We start from the raw sequence: 14,375 nt of genomic DNA, 5'->3' as shown, positions 1-14,375 counted from the left end.
CTTGGCGGGCTGTGTGCGCACACAACTGTGAGCTGTGGACATCAGAGGCTCATGACTCACAGCTGCCACTTCTCCAGAGAAGAGCTCTCAGCTGATGGAAGCTGAGCAAGCTACATTCAATGGCCATCCGAAATGGGGGCCTCCTGGCCTCAAGGGGGTGGGGCAGCACTATGGTGCAGTTTACCAGTGTGCTCCGGAGCCTTCCCTGTGATCAGGCCAAGAACACACTTTCCCTAAGGCCACGTCCTGCTTCCCTCCCTCGGGAAATCATGGCACCCAATTCTTGACTCGGGCTCTGCTTCTGGACACCCAAACCAAGGCAGGCATTGTGCAGAAGGCAGGGCACTTGGAGTCGGTGGGGCTGTCTGCCAGAGTGGGGGTGAAAATCTGAGAGACCTGCCATACCAGACTCAGAAGCTCCAGCCACGGAAATCCAACATGCCTCTGTGGTCTCATCTCCCATCTCATTCCTCCAACCTCCAGCCAAATGTTGTAGTTGATTGGGGCTGAGAATGAGATTGGCCCACCCCATGCCATGACTGTCTGGACCACAAGGCCCACAAGGCCCATGAGGACAAGAACTTGGCTGCATGTAGGAGTGCAGCCTGGGGAACTACCAGTAGTAGCCCTGGGTGGAGTCTGGCTGGGGGTGACCAAGTGATTGATACCGAAAGGTCAGATTTGAGGAGAGCAGGGAGTCCCAAAGGCAGGTCTCTGCCTTGTGCATGAGAGATAGCAGAGTGCTCACACATCACATTCAGAGTTCAGTGTGTGGGTAAATGGCCTAGGAAGCTCAGGGCCAGATGCAGAGACCAGAGGGGCTGGATGGGCAGGTCAGACAGGGATTCAGGTCTGTCATATAAGGATCAAGTGCCACAATCATAATCAGGGTATTTGGTGAAGTCTGCTCTGAGAGAATGAGGCCAGAACTCAGATATCAAAAATGCGGTCATACCCAGAGCCAGGGTGAATTGAGGTGGTTGCAGGCTTGGTCCCAGTAGGGGGTATGCAGGAGGCAACAGCCGATCAATGATTCTCTTTCATCACTGATCTTTCTCTCCCTCACTCTCCCTTCTTTTCTGAAATCAATAAAAATCTATTTTAAAAAAAAGATATTTTATCTCATTTAAATTTTTAAAAGATAGTTCACTTTTAAAGAAAAAATACCACTGTATTGTAGGGTTTGTAATGTACATAGAAGTAAAATGCATGTCTACCCAAAGGATAAAAGTGGCCCTAGCTAGTGTGGCTCAATTGGCTAAAGCATCCTCCCATAAACCAAAAGGTCACAGGTTCGATTTCTGGTCAGGAAATATACCTAGGGTGTGAATTTGGACCCAGTTGGGGCATATAGGAGTGGCAACCAATCAATATTTTTTCCATACATCAATGTTTCTCACTTTCTCAAAAAACAAAAACAACAAACAAACAAACAAACAAACAAAAACCTTGTAGGCCAGGGGAGAGTGGAAAGATATATTCTAAGTAAAATATAAAGACTTCCAATCAAACCATTTTTCCAGGTAATGCTGTCCTTCAGAAATGAGGGAAAGATAAAGATTTGCAGAGATAAATAAAATCTGAGGGAGTTCATCACTACTAGATCAGTCTTATAAGAAATTCTAAAGGAAAATTTTCAAGCGAAAATAAAAGGATACTAAATGGTAACATGAAACCATGTCAAATTATAACATTCACTAGTTTAAAAAAATACATATATAGGCGTATTTAGGAAACTCTAATGCTATAATGGTGGTGGGTAAATTACTTTTAATTCTAGTATGAAGATTAAACAACAAAAGACTTAAAGATAACTATAGCTATAATAATTTGTTAATGGATACACATAAAATGGGGTGTAAAAAGGTAGAGTTTTTGCATGTGATAAAAATTAAGCTGTTATCAGCCTGGCCAGCATGGTTCAGTGGTTGATCATGACCTATGAACCAGGAGGTAAGGGTTTGATTTCCGGCCAGGGCAAATGCCCAGGTTGCGGGCTCAATCCCCAGTGTGGGGAGTGCAGGAGGCAGCCAATCAGTGATTCTCTCACATCATTGATGTTTCTCCCCCCGCCTCCTCTCTGAAATATATATATATCTTTTGGGATCCAGTATATGGTCTAGCTGGGACAGTGTTCCATGTATGGGCACTTGAGAAGAATATATATATATTTGTTGCTGTTGGATAAGATGTTCTATATGTCTGTTAGGTCTATTTAATCTAAACTATAGTTCAAGTCCAGTGCTTTCTTATTGATTTTCTGACTGGATGATCTATCCATTGTTGAAAATGGGATATTGAAGTCCCTTACTATTATCATGTTGATATGTAAGACATTATTATAAAATTAAGTTGTTATCAGTTTAAAGTACACCATTATAACTATAAGGTCTTTTATATAAGACTCTTGACAACCATAAAGCAAAACCTTCTAGTAGATACACAATGAATAAAGAGAAAGAAATCAAAGAATACCACTATGTCCCATAAAATCACAAAGGAAAACAGCAAGAGAGGAAGAACAGAACAAATGAACTATAAAACACCCAAAAAACAATGAACAAAGTGGCAATAAGTCCTTACTTATTACTAATTACTTTAAATATAAGTAGATTAATTTCCTCATTCAAAACACATGGAGTGGCTGAATAAATTAAAAAGAGAAAACCAACTATATGCTATTACAGACTCATTTCAGCTTTAAGAATGCACATAGGCTGAAAGTGAAGGTATGAATAAAGATATTCGATGCAAATTAAAACCAAAAGAGAGCAAGGGAAGCTATATTCGTGGTCAGCAAACTGCAGTTTGCCAGCCACATGCAGTTCTTTGGCCCCTTGAGTGTGGTTGTTCCAGAATATACCACGGCCTGGGCGAGTCTATTTTGAAGAAGTGTCATTAGAAGAAGTTTAAGTTTAAAAAATTTGGCTCTCAAAAGAAATTTGAATCATTGTACTGTTGATATTTGGCTCTGTTGATTAATGAGTTTGCTGATCACTGAGCTATACTAATATCAGGCAAAATAGATTTTAAGTCAACAACTATAATAAAAGATAAAAGGTCATTACATAGAGATAAATAAATCAAGAGGATATAATAATTCTAAATATACATTCAGAAGACCTAAATATGTAACTCAAATATTAAGAAATCAAGCCCAGCAGGTGAGGCTCAGTGACTGAACACTGACCTATGAACCTGGAAGTCACAGTTCTATTCCCAGTCAGGGCGCATGCCTGGGTTCCAGGCTTGATCCCCAGTGTGGAGTGTGCAGGAGGCAGCAGATCAGGATTCTCATCATTGATGTTTTTCTCTCTCACCTTCTCCCTTCCTCTCTGAAATCAATCAAAATATATTTTTTAAAAAGTTAAGAGACCAAAAGGGCGAAATACTATACATTGCAACATGATAATAATAAGGGACTTCAATATCCCATTTTCAACAATGGATAGATCACCCAGTCAGAAAATCAATAAGAAAACACTGGACTTGAACTATAGTTTAGATTAAATAGACCTAACAGACATATACAGAACATCTTATCTAACAGCAACAAATATATATATTCTTCTCAAGTGCCCATACATGGAACACTGTCCCAGATAGATCATATGCTGGATCACAGAACAAGCCTTTACAAATTTAAGAATTAGAAATCATAGCAAATAGTTTTTCTAACCACAATGATATGATACTAGATTAAAAACAGGAGGTAAACCAAAAATTCACAAATATATGGAAATTTAAAAACACATACACACAACTACTAGAACTAATAAACAAATTTATCAAGACTGTAGAATACAAGAGAAATATTTTTAAAAATCAGTTAAATCTATATACATTATAAGTGAACAAGCCCTAGCTGGTTTGGCTCAGTGGATAGAGTGTCAAACTGCGGACTGAAGGGTCCCCATTCAGATCAAGAGAGCACACCTCGGTTGCAGGCTTTCCCCAGCCCAGGCCCTGGTCAGGGTGCGAGCAAGAAGCAACCAATTGATGTGTCTGTCTCACATGGATGATTCTCTCTCTCTGTGTGTCTCTCCCCCTTCCACTCTCACTAAAAAACCAATGGGGAAAAAATATCCTCTGGTGATAATTAAAAATAAAATAAAATAGAAGTGAACAATTTATTTTTAATATGTTTTTTATTGTTGATAGCATTACAGATATCTCCCATCCCCCCTCATTTCCTCCCTCCTCCCAGCCCCTACCCACCTCCCCATTTTTCACTACCCCTATTTCTCGTGTCCATGGGCTATGTATATAAGTATATAAGTTTTTTGGTTTATCTCTTCTCATCTCCCAACCCCACATTGAGATATGTCAGTCTGTTACATTTCTCCATGCTTTGGGTCTTATTTTGTTGGTCAATTCATTTTAGAAGTAAACAATTTAAAAATGAAATAGGCCTAGCTGGTTTGGCTCAGTGGATAGAGCATTGGCCTGCAGACTGAAGGGTCCTGGATTTGATTCTGATCAAGGGCACATGTCTGGGTTGCAGGCTCAATCCCCTGTAGGGGGCATGCAGGAGGCAGCCAATTGATAATTCTCATCATTGATGTTTCTCTCTTCCTCTCTGAAATATATTAAAAAAAGATAAAAATGAAACCAAGAAAAAAATTCTCTAATTATATACAAAAATTAACTCAAAGAATTATAGACATAAATGTAAGAGCTAGAACTATTGAATTCTTAAAAGAAAATCCTACATAATAAAAAGCTGATATGGAAATCGACCTAACGGTGGAACCAACGGTTGCTATCATGCACAGTGACCAATGGGGAGCAGAAGCTCAATGCAGGAGCTTCCCCCCGTGGTCAGTGCACTCCCCAGGGAGAGCGCCCCTCAGCCAGAAGCCAGGCTCATGGCTGGTGAGCACAGCGGTGGTGTTGGGAGCCTCTCTTACCTCCACAGTAGCTCTAAGGATGTCCAACAGGGGGCTTAGGCGCATTCCCAATGGAGAGTAGGCCTAACCCATTATCCCCTGAGGGCTCCTGGACTGCGAGAGGACACAGGATGGGCTTAGGTACCGCCCCAGTGCATGTGTTTTGTGGACCGAGCCTCTAGTACAGGTATAAGTCTTTGTGATCTTGGACTAGGTAATGGTTTTTTTCTTTTTCTTTTTTAAAATATATTTTATTGATTTTTCACAGAGAGGAAGGGAGAGAGAGAGTTAGAAATCAGCTGCCTCTTGCATGCCCCCTACTGGGGATGTGCCCACAACCAAGGTACATGCCCTTGACCAGAATCGAACCCGGGACCCTTTAGTCTCGAGGCTGACGCTCTATCCTCTGAGCCAAACCGGTTTTGGCTAGGTAATGGTTTCTTAGATAAGATGCTGAAAGCACAAACAACAACAACAAAAAGTAAGTCAATTGAATTCATCAAGATTTTAAACTTTTGTATTTCAAAGGGCCATTAAGAAAGTAAAAAAAAGACTACCCACAGAATGAAAGAAGATATTTACAAATCATTTCTCTGATAAGAGACTAATTTTCAGAGTACATAAACAATTCTTACAACAGAACAATAAAAAGATAAATAACCCACTTTTTTTTTTAATGTGAAAAGGATTTTAACAGACATTTCTCCAGAGAACATATACATAAAAATGGCCAATAAACACATGAAAAGAAGTTCAACATTATTAGTCACTAAGAAAATAAAAATCAAAACCATTCTACAATGTCTATAATAAAAAAAAAAAGACAATAAAAAAGTGTTGACAAGAATGTGGAGAAATTGAAACTTTCATACATTGCTGGCAGAAATATAATATAGTGCAGCCACTTTGGAAAACAGTTTGGCAGTATCTCACAAAGTTAAACGTAGAGTTGCCAAAGGAGCAATTCTACTCCAATGTATGTACTCAAGAGAGATGAAAAAGTGCATTCACACAAGAACTTGTACACAAATTTTTATAGCAACATTATCCATACTATTCAAAAAATGGAAGCAACACTCATACTCAGTACTGTAAGCTGGATAAATAGAATGTGGTACATCCATACAATGGAATAATATTCAACTATAAAAATTAATGAAAAACTTATTTCATCCATGCTACAGCATGGGTGAACTTGGAAAACATTTTGCTTAGTGAAAGAAGCTACCAAAGGTCACACACTATGTGATTCCTTTTATATAAAATATCGAGATTAAGCAAATCCATAGAGACAGAAAGTGGTCGTCAGGGGCTGGGAGGGGAGGAGAATCAGGAATGTCTGCTAATGAGTATAGGAGTTTGGGGAGGGAGATAGAATTTTATGAAATTAGTATGGTTGCACAACTTTGTGAATACACCAAAAACCATGGAATTGTTCTCTTAAAAAAGTAATTTTTGTGATTTATGTCAATAAAAAGAAGAACTAGATCATCTGAATGAATTTATATCTATCAAAATTTATATTTTATAGTTAAAACTTTCCAACAAGGAAAAATTCCAGGCCCAGATGGCTTCACTAGTAAATTCTAGCAAGTAATTAAGGATGAGGTAATACAAATCCCCAAAAACGTTAAGAAGACATAGAAGGGAATACTTCCCAACTAATTTTATGAGGCCAGTGTTACTGATACCAAAACCAGACAAAGACATTACAAAAGGAAAAAACAGCCTAACAAATATAGACAAAGGATCAGCACACCAAGGCCTGTGGGCCAAAGCCAGCCAGAAAATAATGTTTTGTTAAAACACAGCCACACCCATTTATTTACATATTGTCTATTGCTGCTTTCATGCTACAGTGGTGAATGTGAGTAGTTATGGCACAAATCATATGGTCTACAAAACTTCCAATACAGGGTGGGGCAGAGGCGGTTTACAGTTGTTTATATGGAAGATAAAACAATAATTAATAAATAATAATGCAAGAGTACAAGAATAAACTTTCAAATATTCACAACTGTAAACCTACTTTCACCTCAGCCTGTACTTATTACCTGACTCTACAGAAAAAGTTTGCTGGCCCCTGCTATAGACAATAGCTCTCATGAAGAAAGATGAAAATCAACCAAGAAATATATAAGACAGATAAAACATAGATTGCATTGAATTTATTCCATAAATGCAGTGTTGGTCTACCAAAATATGAAAATAAATCAGTCATTGTAATGTAACATATTAACAAAATAAAGGTTAAAAGGATATGGTGTCTTGCTGGCACTGCTCAGTGGTTGAGCATTGACCTATGAACCAGAAGGTCATGGTTCAACTCCTGGTCAGGGCACATGCCCAAGAGGCAGGCTCCATCCCCTGCGTAGGGCATGCAGGAGGCAGCTGATCAATGATTCTCTCTCATCATTGATATTTCTATCTCCCTCTCTCTTCCTCTCTGAAATCAATAAAAATATGTTTTTAAATGATATGGTCATATCAATAGTTGAAAAAAGCCGTTAATAAAATTCAAGCCCTAGCTGGTTTGGCCCAGTGGATAGAGTGTCGGCCTGTGGACTGAAAGGTCCCGGGTTTGATTTTGGTCAAGGGCACATGCCCGAGTTGTGGGTGCAATCCCCAGTGTGGGGTGTGCAGGGGCAGCTGATCAACGATTCTCTCTTATCATTGTTGTTTCTACCTCTATCTCTCTCTCTCCCTTCCTCTTTAAAAATCAATAAAAATATATTTTTTTTAAAAAAATTCAATATCTGTTCATGATAAAAATACTTTTCAGGGAAATTTTCCCATTGGGCATGTAGGAAATTTGTAAGTCATTGCTCTGTTCTAACAACAAATAAAAGGCTGAACAAACTGAAAAATCAACAATTCTTCTTAGATCCATCTGAGAAGTTAGGTCACAGGAAAATTGCTGCACCCAAAGCTGCAGAGACATCAACATCATTAGTCACAAACAATTACAACTTAGCAGAATAGAAGCCCATAAGCGGAAAACAGAGGGGATCAGTGCCAGGGAAGGCAAATCTGAACTACAATTAACAAATGGCTGGAGACTCAGCGTGGACAAGTCTGAGAGATAAAAACTCTAGAGTAGGGGTGTCGAACTCAATCAGAGAAGGGGCCAAAATCTAAAATCCAGCCTAAATCGTGGGCCGAATGGTTTACTGAACAGTCATAAACTGTCATTGTGATGGAAACGCAGCGGAGTGCAGTGATGACAGCGCGGTGCGGGCCACATTGCAAGGCCTGGCGGGACGGATTTGGCCCGAGGGCCTTGTGTTTGACACATGTGCTCTAGAGGGACCAATTATAAGGTGACCTGTTTCCCCCAACACACACACACACACACACACACACACACACACACACACACACACTTTTGTGAGTTTGTGAATTTACCTCCTGGAGCTCTACCAGGTTCTCACAATGAATATCAGAAAAATCTCCTCATGCTTTTGGCAGTTGGGAGGGAAATTAAACCTTTATAAAATACATCAGAGCATTCTGTTCTTCTTAATAAAGCCCTCCCTCAGGAGAAACCATCAAACCAGAGCCCAACTTGTTGAGTTTTTATCAGAACCTAATTAACTTGGGGGAAGAGAAATACCCAACTCCAGTCCACTCAAGCCATCCTGTTCCACCCAAGCAGGGGGTGAGGGTGGGGTGGGGGGGACAACTGAGAAGCACTTGTGAATGTCACAGTCCAGAGGCATAATTTCACTAAAAGACTGAGACCTAATTATAATACTATAGAATGCATCACCCACATTACCACTACATCACTGAAGACCTATTTACAGACAGTCCTTTCACCCAGTATATCATGTCTAACTATATAAAAAAAAAATTACAAGGCACATTAAACGGCAAAAAATAAAATAAAACACAGACTGAAGAGACAGAGTAAGTATCAGAGCCAGACATGGCAGGGATATTGGAATTATCAGACCAAGAATTTAAAACAACTATGATCAATATGCTAAGGGCTCTATAGATAAAGTAGACAGCATGCAAGAACAGATGGACAACATAAGCAGAGATATGGAAATTCTTAGAAAGAAATACTAGAGATCAAAAAGCACTGTAACAGAAACGAAGAATCCCTTTGACGGGCTTATTAGCAGACTGGGCTCAGCTGAGGAAAGAATCTTTGAGCCTGAGAATACCTCCATTGGAATCTCTAAAACTGAAAGGCAAAGAGAAAAAGGACTGGGGGAAAAAAGAACAGAATATCCTAAGACTGTAAGACAACTACCAAAAGGTGTAACATATGCATAATTGTAATATCAGAAAGAGAAGAGAGAAGGGGGAACAGAAGAAATATTTGAAACAATAATGACTGAGAATTTCCCCAGACTAATGTCAGATACCAAATACAGATCCAAAAGGCTCAGAGAACGGTAAGCAGGATGCATGACAAAAACCTACACCAAGGCATATAATATTCAAACTAAAGAAGCCAGGGGTAAAAAACAAAAAGCACCTTATCTACAGAAGATCAAAGATGAGAATTACATCTGGCTTCTCCTCAAAATTTATGCAAGCAAAAAGAGAGTAGAGGGAAATAATTAAAGTATTAAAAGAAAAGAAAAATGCCAACCTAGAATTCTGTAACTCTTGAGATTATCCTTTTAAAATGAAGAAAAATAAAGACTTTCTTAGACAAATAAAAATTGAAATAATTTGTTTCCAGTAAACTAGCTTTGCAAGATACATTCAAAGAAGTTCCTTAGAGTCCTCAAAAATTAAAAATGGATCTGTCGCCGAAACCGGTTTGGCTCAGCGGTAGAGCGTGGGTCTGTGGACTGAAAGGTCCCAGGTTCGATTCCGGTCAAGGGCATGTACATTGGTTGTGGGCACATCCCCGGTGGGGGGTGTGCAAGAGGCAGCTGGTCGATGTTTCTCTCTCATCGACGTTTCTAGCTCTCTATGTCTCTCCCTTCCTCTCTGTAAAAAATCAATAAAATATATATATTTTTAAAAATGGATCTGTCTATAACCAAGTGATTCCACTTCTGGGGACTTATCCAAAGAAACTCAATATTTGAAAGAATATATGCACCCCTACATTTATTGCAGCATTATTTACAACAGATAAGCTATGAAAGCAACCCAAGTACCTATTAATAGAAGAGTAGATTAAAAAACCCTGGTACATACCGTGTTTCCCCGAAAATAAGACATCCTCCGAAAATAAAACCTAGCGCATGGAAAGATAAGACATCCCCTGAAAATAAGACCTAGCGCAACTTTGGGAGAAAAATTAATATAAGACACTGTCTTATTTTCGGGGAAACAGGGTATATACCATGGAATATTATCTACAATAATAAAAGAGAAACATGCAAAAATGACCATACCTCTGTAATGCCTATCAGCCAATTAGGAATGAGTATGCAAATTATCCCAACAAAGCTGGCAGGTTAATTTGTATACACAGGAGCAGAGTGGATGGGTAGGGCGGGATACCTGCTATGAGAGGGAAGGCGACTGCGGAGGGAGCTACAGGAGTGGTGCTCCGGCCAGGAGGAAGGACTTGCAGGCTCCCTGGTGGCTGGGAGCAAAGCCAGTGGAAGGAAGGTCTATTCTTGCATGAATCTTTGTGCAACAGGCCTCTAGTTCAGCCATAAGAAAGAATAAAATTTTACCATTTGTGATAACTCAGTGAAAGAAGTCAGTCAGAGAAAGACAAATACCATGTGAGTTCACTTATATGTGGATTCTAAAGAACAAAATAAACAGACAAAATTGAAATAGACTCATAGATACAAAGAGAGAACTGGTGGTCTCTAGAGGGGAATGGGAATTGGGGCACTGGGTGAAAGTGGTGAAGAGACTGAGAAGCACAATTTAGTAGCTACAAAACAGTCATGGGAAAGTGAATAAAGCATAAGAAATGTAGTCAATAACATTGTGATAACTATGTATGGTCTCAGGTGTGGTACTGGACATATTGAGGGGAACACTATGTAAAGTATATGATTGTCAAACCACTAAGCTGTACACCCAAAACCAATATATAGTAAATTATTTTAAAAGAAGTTCCTTAAAGAGAAGGTAAATCATATAAGGTCAGATATAAATAAAGGAAGAATGTCAAAGAAGAAATAAGTGAAGATAAAAGAAAAACTTTTATTTTTAATTGATATAAAAGATAGTTTGTTCAAAATAATAATAACAACAATGTATTGGATTGTGTATTCAGATATATATGTGTATATTATATATATATATGTGTGTATATATATATATATATATATATATATATATATATGCTTATGTGTGAGTGAAATAAATAACAGCAATGGTACACAGGACAAGAGGGAGAAATTAGAGTTATTTTGTTATTATAAGGGACTTGCACTACCTGTGAAGAGGTATATGTTATTGGAAAGTGAACTTGGATTTATATGTTTGTAAATATATATTGCAAACTCTAGGGCAACCACTAAAAAAGTTTAAACAAAAGTAAAAGAAAGGAGAGAATATGGAATAATAAAAATGCTCAATTAAGATCTAAAAGGCAGAAAAAGAGTGGAAGGCAAAATAGGAGAAAAGAACAAGGTAGACAAATAGAAAACATAACAAATATGGGAGATATTAACCCAACTATTAATATATCAATAATCACTTTGAATGCCAATGGTCTAAATGCACCAATTAAAAGACAGATTGTCAGAGTGGATAAAAAAAAATAGGACCCAACTACTATACATGTTGTCTACAAGAAACCCATTTTAAACATGATCATACATATAGATTAAAGGTAAATGGATGGGCCCTAGCTGGTTTGGCTCAGTGGAAAGAGCGTCGACCTGGGAACTGAAGGGTTACAGGTTTGATTGCCGTCAAGGGTACGTATCTTGGTTGCAGGCTTCTCCCAGCTGAGCCCTGATAAGGGTTCATGCAGGAGGCAACCAATTGTTATGTTCCTCTTACATTGATATTTCTCTGTCTTTCCCTCTTTCTTCTACTCTCTCTAAAAAATCAATGGAAAAATATCCTAGGGTGAGGATAAATAAATAAATAAATGGAGCCCAACTTGCATGGCTCAGTGGTTGAGCATTAATCTATGAATCCGAGGTTGCTCCTGGACTTCTCACTGTTTATGCCAATGTCACCCCTTGGCTTCAAAATGTATTATGCTCAAACTTGAAAGATACTGGAGAATATAATGGTAGACTCTACACTGGATCAGTGGTACTCTGAATTCTTATCTTTTTTCCCCCCAATGTGCCTGCTAATAATTGACTTTTGAGAGCTCTCAGATAGCTCTTCCACATATTTTGTTCAAACTTTACAACTGTATTCAACAAGAGAGACAGGATAGAATGCTCTTACTTCATTTTATCCAGAACCAGAACATAAAGATTTCTTTGGACATACAAAAGAATTAATCACCAGCAGATCTTCATTTCAAAAATGTCCAAGGCAGAGGCAGTTAGGGGCAAGATCAGGCCAGCACAGGGGAGCAAGCAGTTAGGGGCGAGATCAGTCTGGTTTGAGAGAGCAAGCAGTTAAGGGGCGATCAGGCCAGCAGGGGAGGGCAGTTAGGGGCAATCAGGTTGGCAGGGGAGGGTAGTTAGGGGGCGATCAGGCAGGCAGGCAGAAGTGGTTAGGGGCGATCAGGCAGGCAGGCAGGCAGGCAAAGTTAGGAGTTAGCTGTCCCGGATTGTGAGAGGGATGTCCAACTGCCTGTTTGGGATCAGGCCTAAACCTGAAGTTGGACATCCCTCAAGAGGTCCCAGTTGAAGAGGGTGCAGGCTGGGCGGAGGGTCCTCCCCTTCCCCCACCCTCCCGCACAAATTTCGTGCACTTGGCCTTTAGTAGATGTACATAAAGGAATGAAGAGCACCAGAAATGGTAAGTATGTGGGTAAACATAAAAGACTTTTAATTATTTATTAAATCTTTTCAAAAAATAATTGACCAACTAAAGTAAAAATAATAATAATGTATTGTGGAGTTCATATCATGTAAAAGAAAAATATAAGAAAACGGCTTCAAAGAGGAAAAATAGAGGGACAATGTTATAATATTTTATACTATATTTTACATGATATAATGTTACTTGAAGATAGACTAATAAGTTAAAGATGTATACTATAAGCTATAAAGTAATCACTAAATAATAAAAAACTAAGAGTTATACCTAATAAACTGATGAATAAAATAGGACCATAAAAAGTTATTTAGTTAGTGCTTTTAAATGCCAAATAGAAGGAAAAAGAAAAAGAACAGATGTGTCAAATAGAAAACAAATATCAAGATGGCAGAATTAAATCCCACTGTAACAATAACTATGTAAGTATAAATGGCCAAACCTGGATTACAGCATATTTTTATATGGCCTCAAGCTAAGAATAGCTTGAACATTTATTTATTACTAGAGGCCAAGTGCATGAAATTCGTGCACTGGGGGCGGGGGGGGGGGGGTCCCCTCAGCCCAACCTGCACCCTCTCCAATCTGGGGCCCCTTGGGGATGTCCAACTGGGCCTAAACAGGCAGTCAGACATCCCTTTCACAATCTAGGACTGCTGGCTTCCAACTGCTTTCCTGCCTGCCTGATTGCCCCCTAACCACTCCCCTACCAGCCCAATCATCCCCAACTGCCTTCCCCTGCATATTCCCTCTTTATTAGATAGGGTTTTGTTGCCAAAACCGGTTTGGCTCAGTGGTAGATAGGGTTTTGTTTTGCTTTGTTTTGTTTTGTTTTAACATATTGGACAGCCCTAACTGGTTTGACTAGGTGCATGGAGCATTGGCCTGGGTTCCAGATTCGACTCCGGTCAAGGGCATGTACCTTGGTTGGGGGAACATACCCAATGGGGAATGAGCAGGAGGCAGCTGATTAGTGTTTCTCTCTCATCGATGTTTCTAGCTCTCTATCCCTTTCCCTTCCTCTCTATAAAAAATCAATAAAATATATATTTTTTAAAAAGGGAACCCGGGACCTTTCAGTCCACAGGCTGACGCTCTATCCACTGAGCCAAACCGGTGCCGGCTGGCACAGAACTTTTAAAACCCTTGTGATGTTCTATGTGGTAAGAGCACTAGGAGCATCTCTTATTTTAATACTAGAGGCCCGGTACACAAAATTCATGCAAGGTGGTGTGTATCCCTCAGCCCAGCCTGCACCCTCTCCAATCTGGGACCCCTCGAGGGATGTCCGACTGCCCTAAACATCCCCCACACAATCTAGAACTGCTGGCTCCCAACTGCTCGCCAGCCTGCTGTCCTGATTGCCCGTAACCACTTCTGCCTGCCAGCCTGATCACCCCCTAACCACTCCCATGCCAGCCTGATTGATGTCTAACTGCTCCTCTGCCAACCTGTTTGCCCCTAGCTGTCCTCCCTTGCAGGCCTGGTCCCCCCCAACTACTCTACACTGAAGGCCTGGTCACCCCCAACTGCCCTCCCCTGCTAGCTGGCGGCCATCTTGAGTCCACATGGGGATCACACCATGGGGGTGCGGCAAGA

General features: G+C 39.8%; 1 pseudogene; it reads left to right on the top strand.

Annotated features, from left to right (window-relative positions):
- The window catches only part of LOC118703680, a 50,769-nt pseudogene that overhangs the window by 35,445 nt on the left and 949 nt on the right, over positions 1 to 14,375 (top strand).

This window comes from Pipistrellus kuhlii, unplaced genomic scaffold (genome assembly GCF_014108245.1).
Source record: "Pipistrellus kuhlii isolate mPipKuh1 unplaced genomic scaffold, mPipKuh1.p scaffold_m20_p_4, whole genome shotgun sequence".
In the NCBI taxonomy this organism is placed as follows: domain Eukaryota; kingdom Metazoa; phylum Chordata; class Mammalia; order Chiroptera; family Vespertilionidae; genus Pipistrellus; species Pipistrellus kuhlii.
This window is presented reverse-complemented; position numbering and strand designations above follow the sequence as displayed.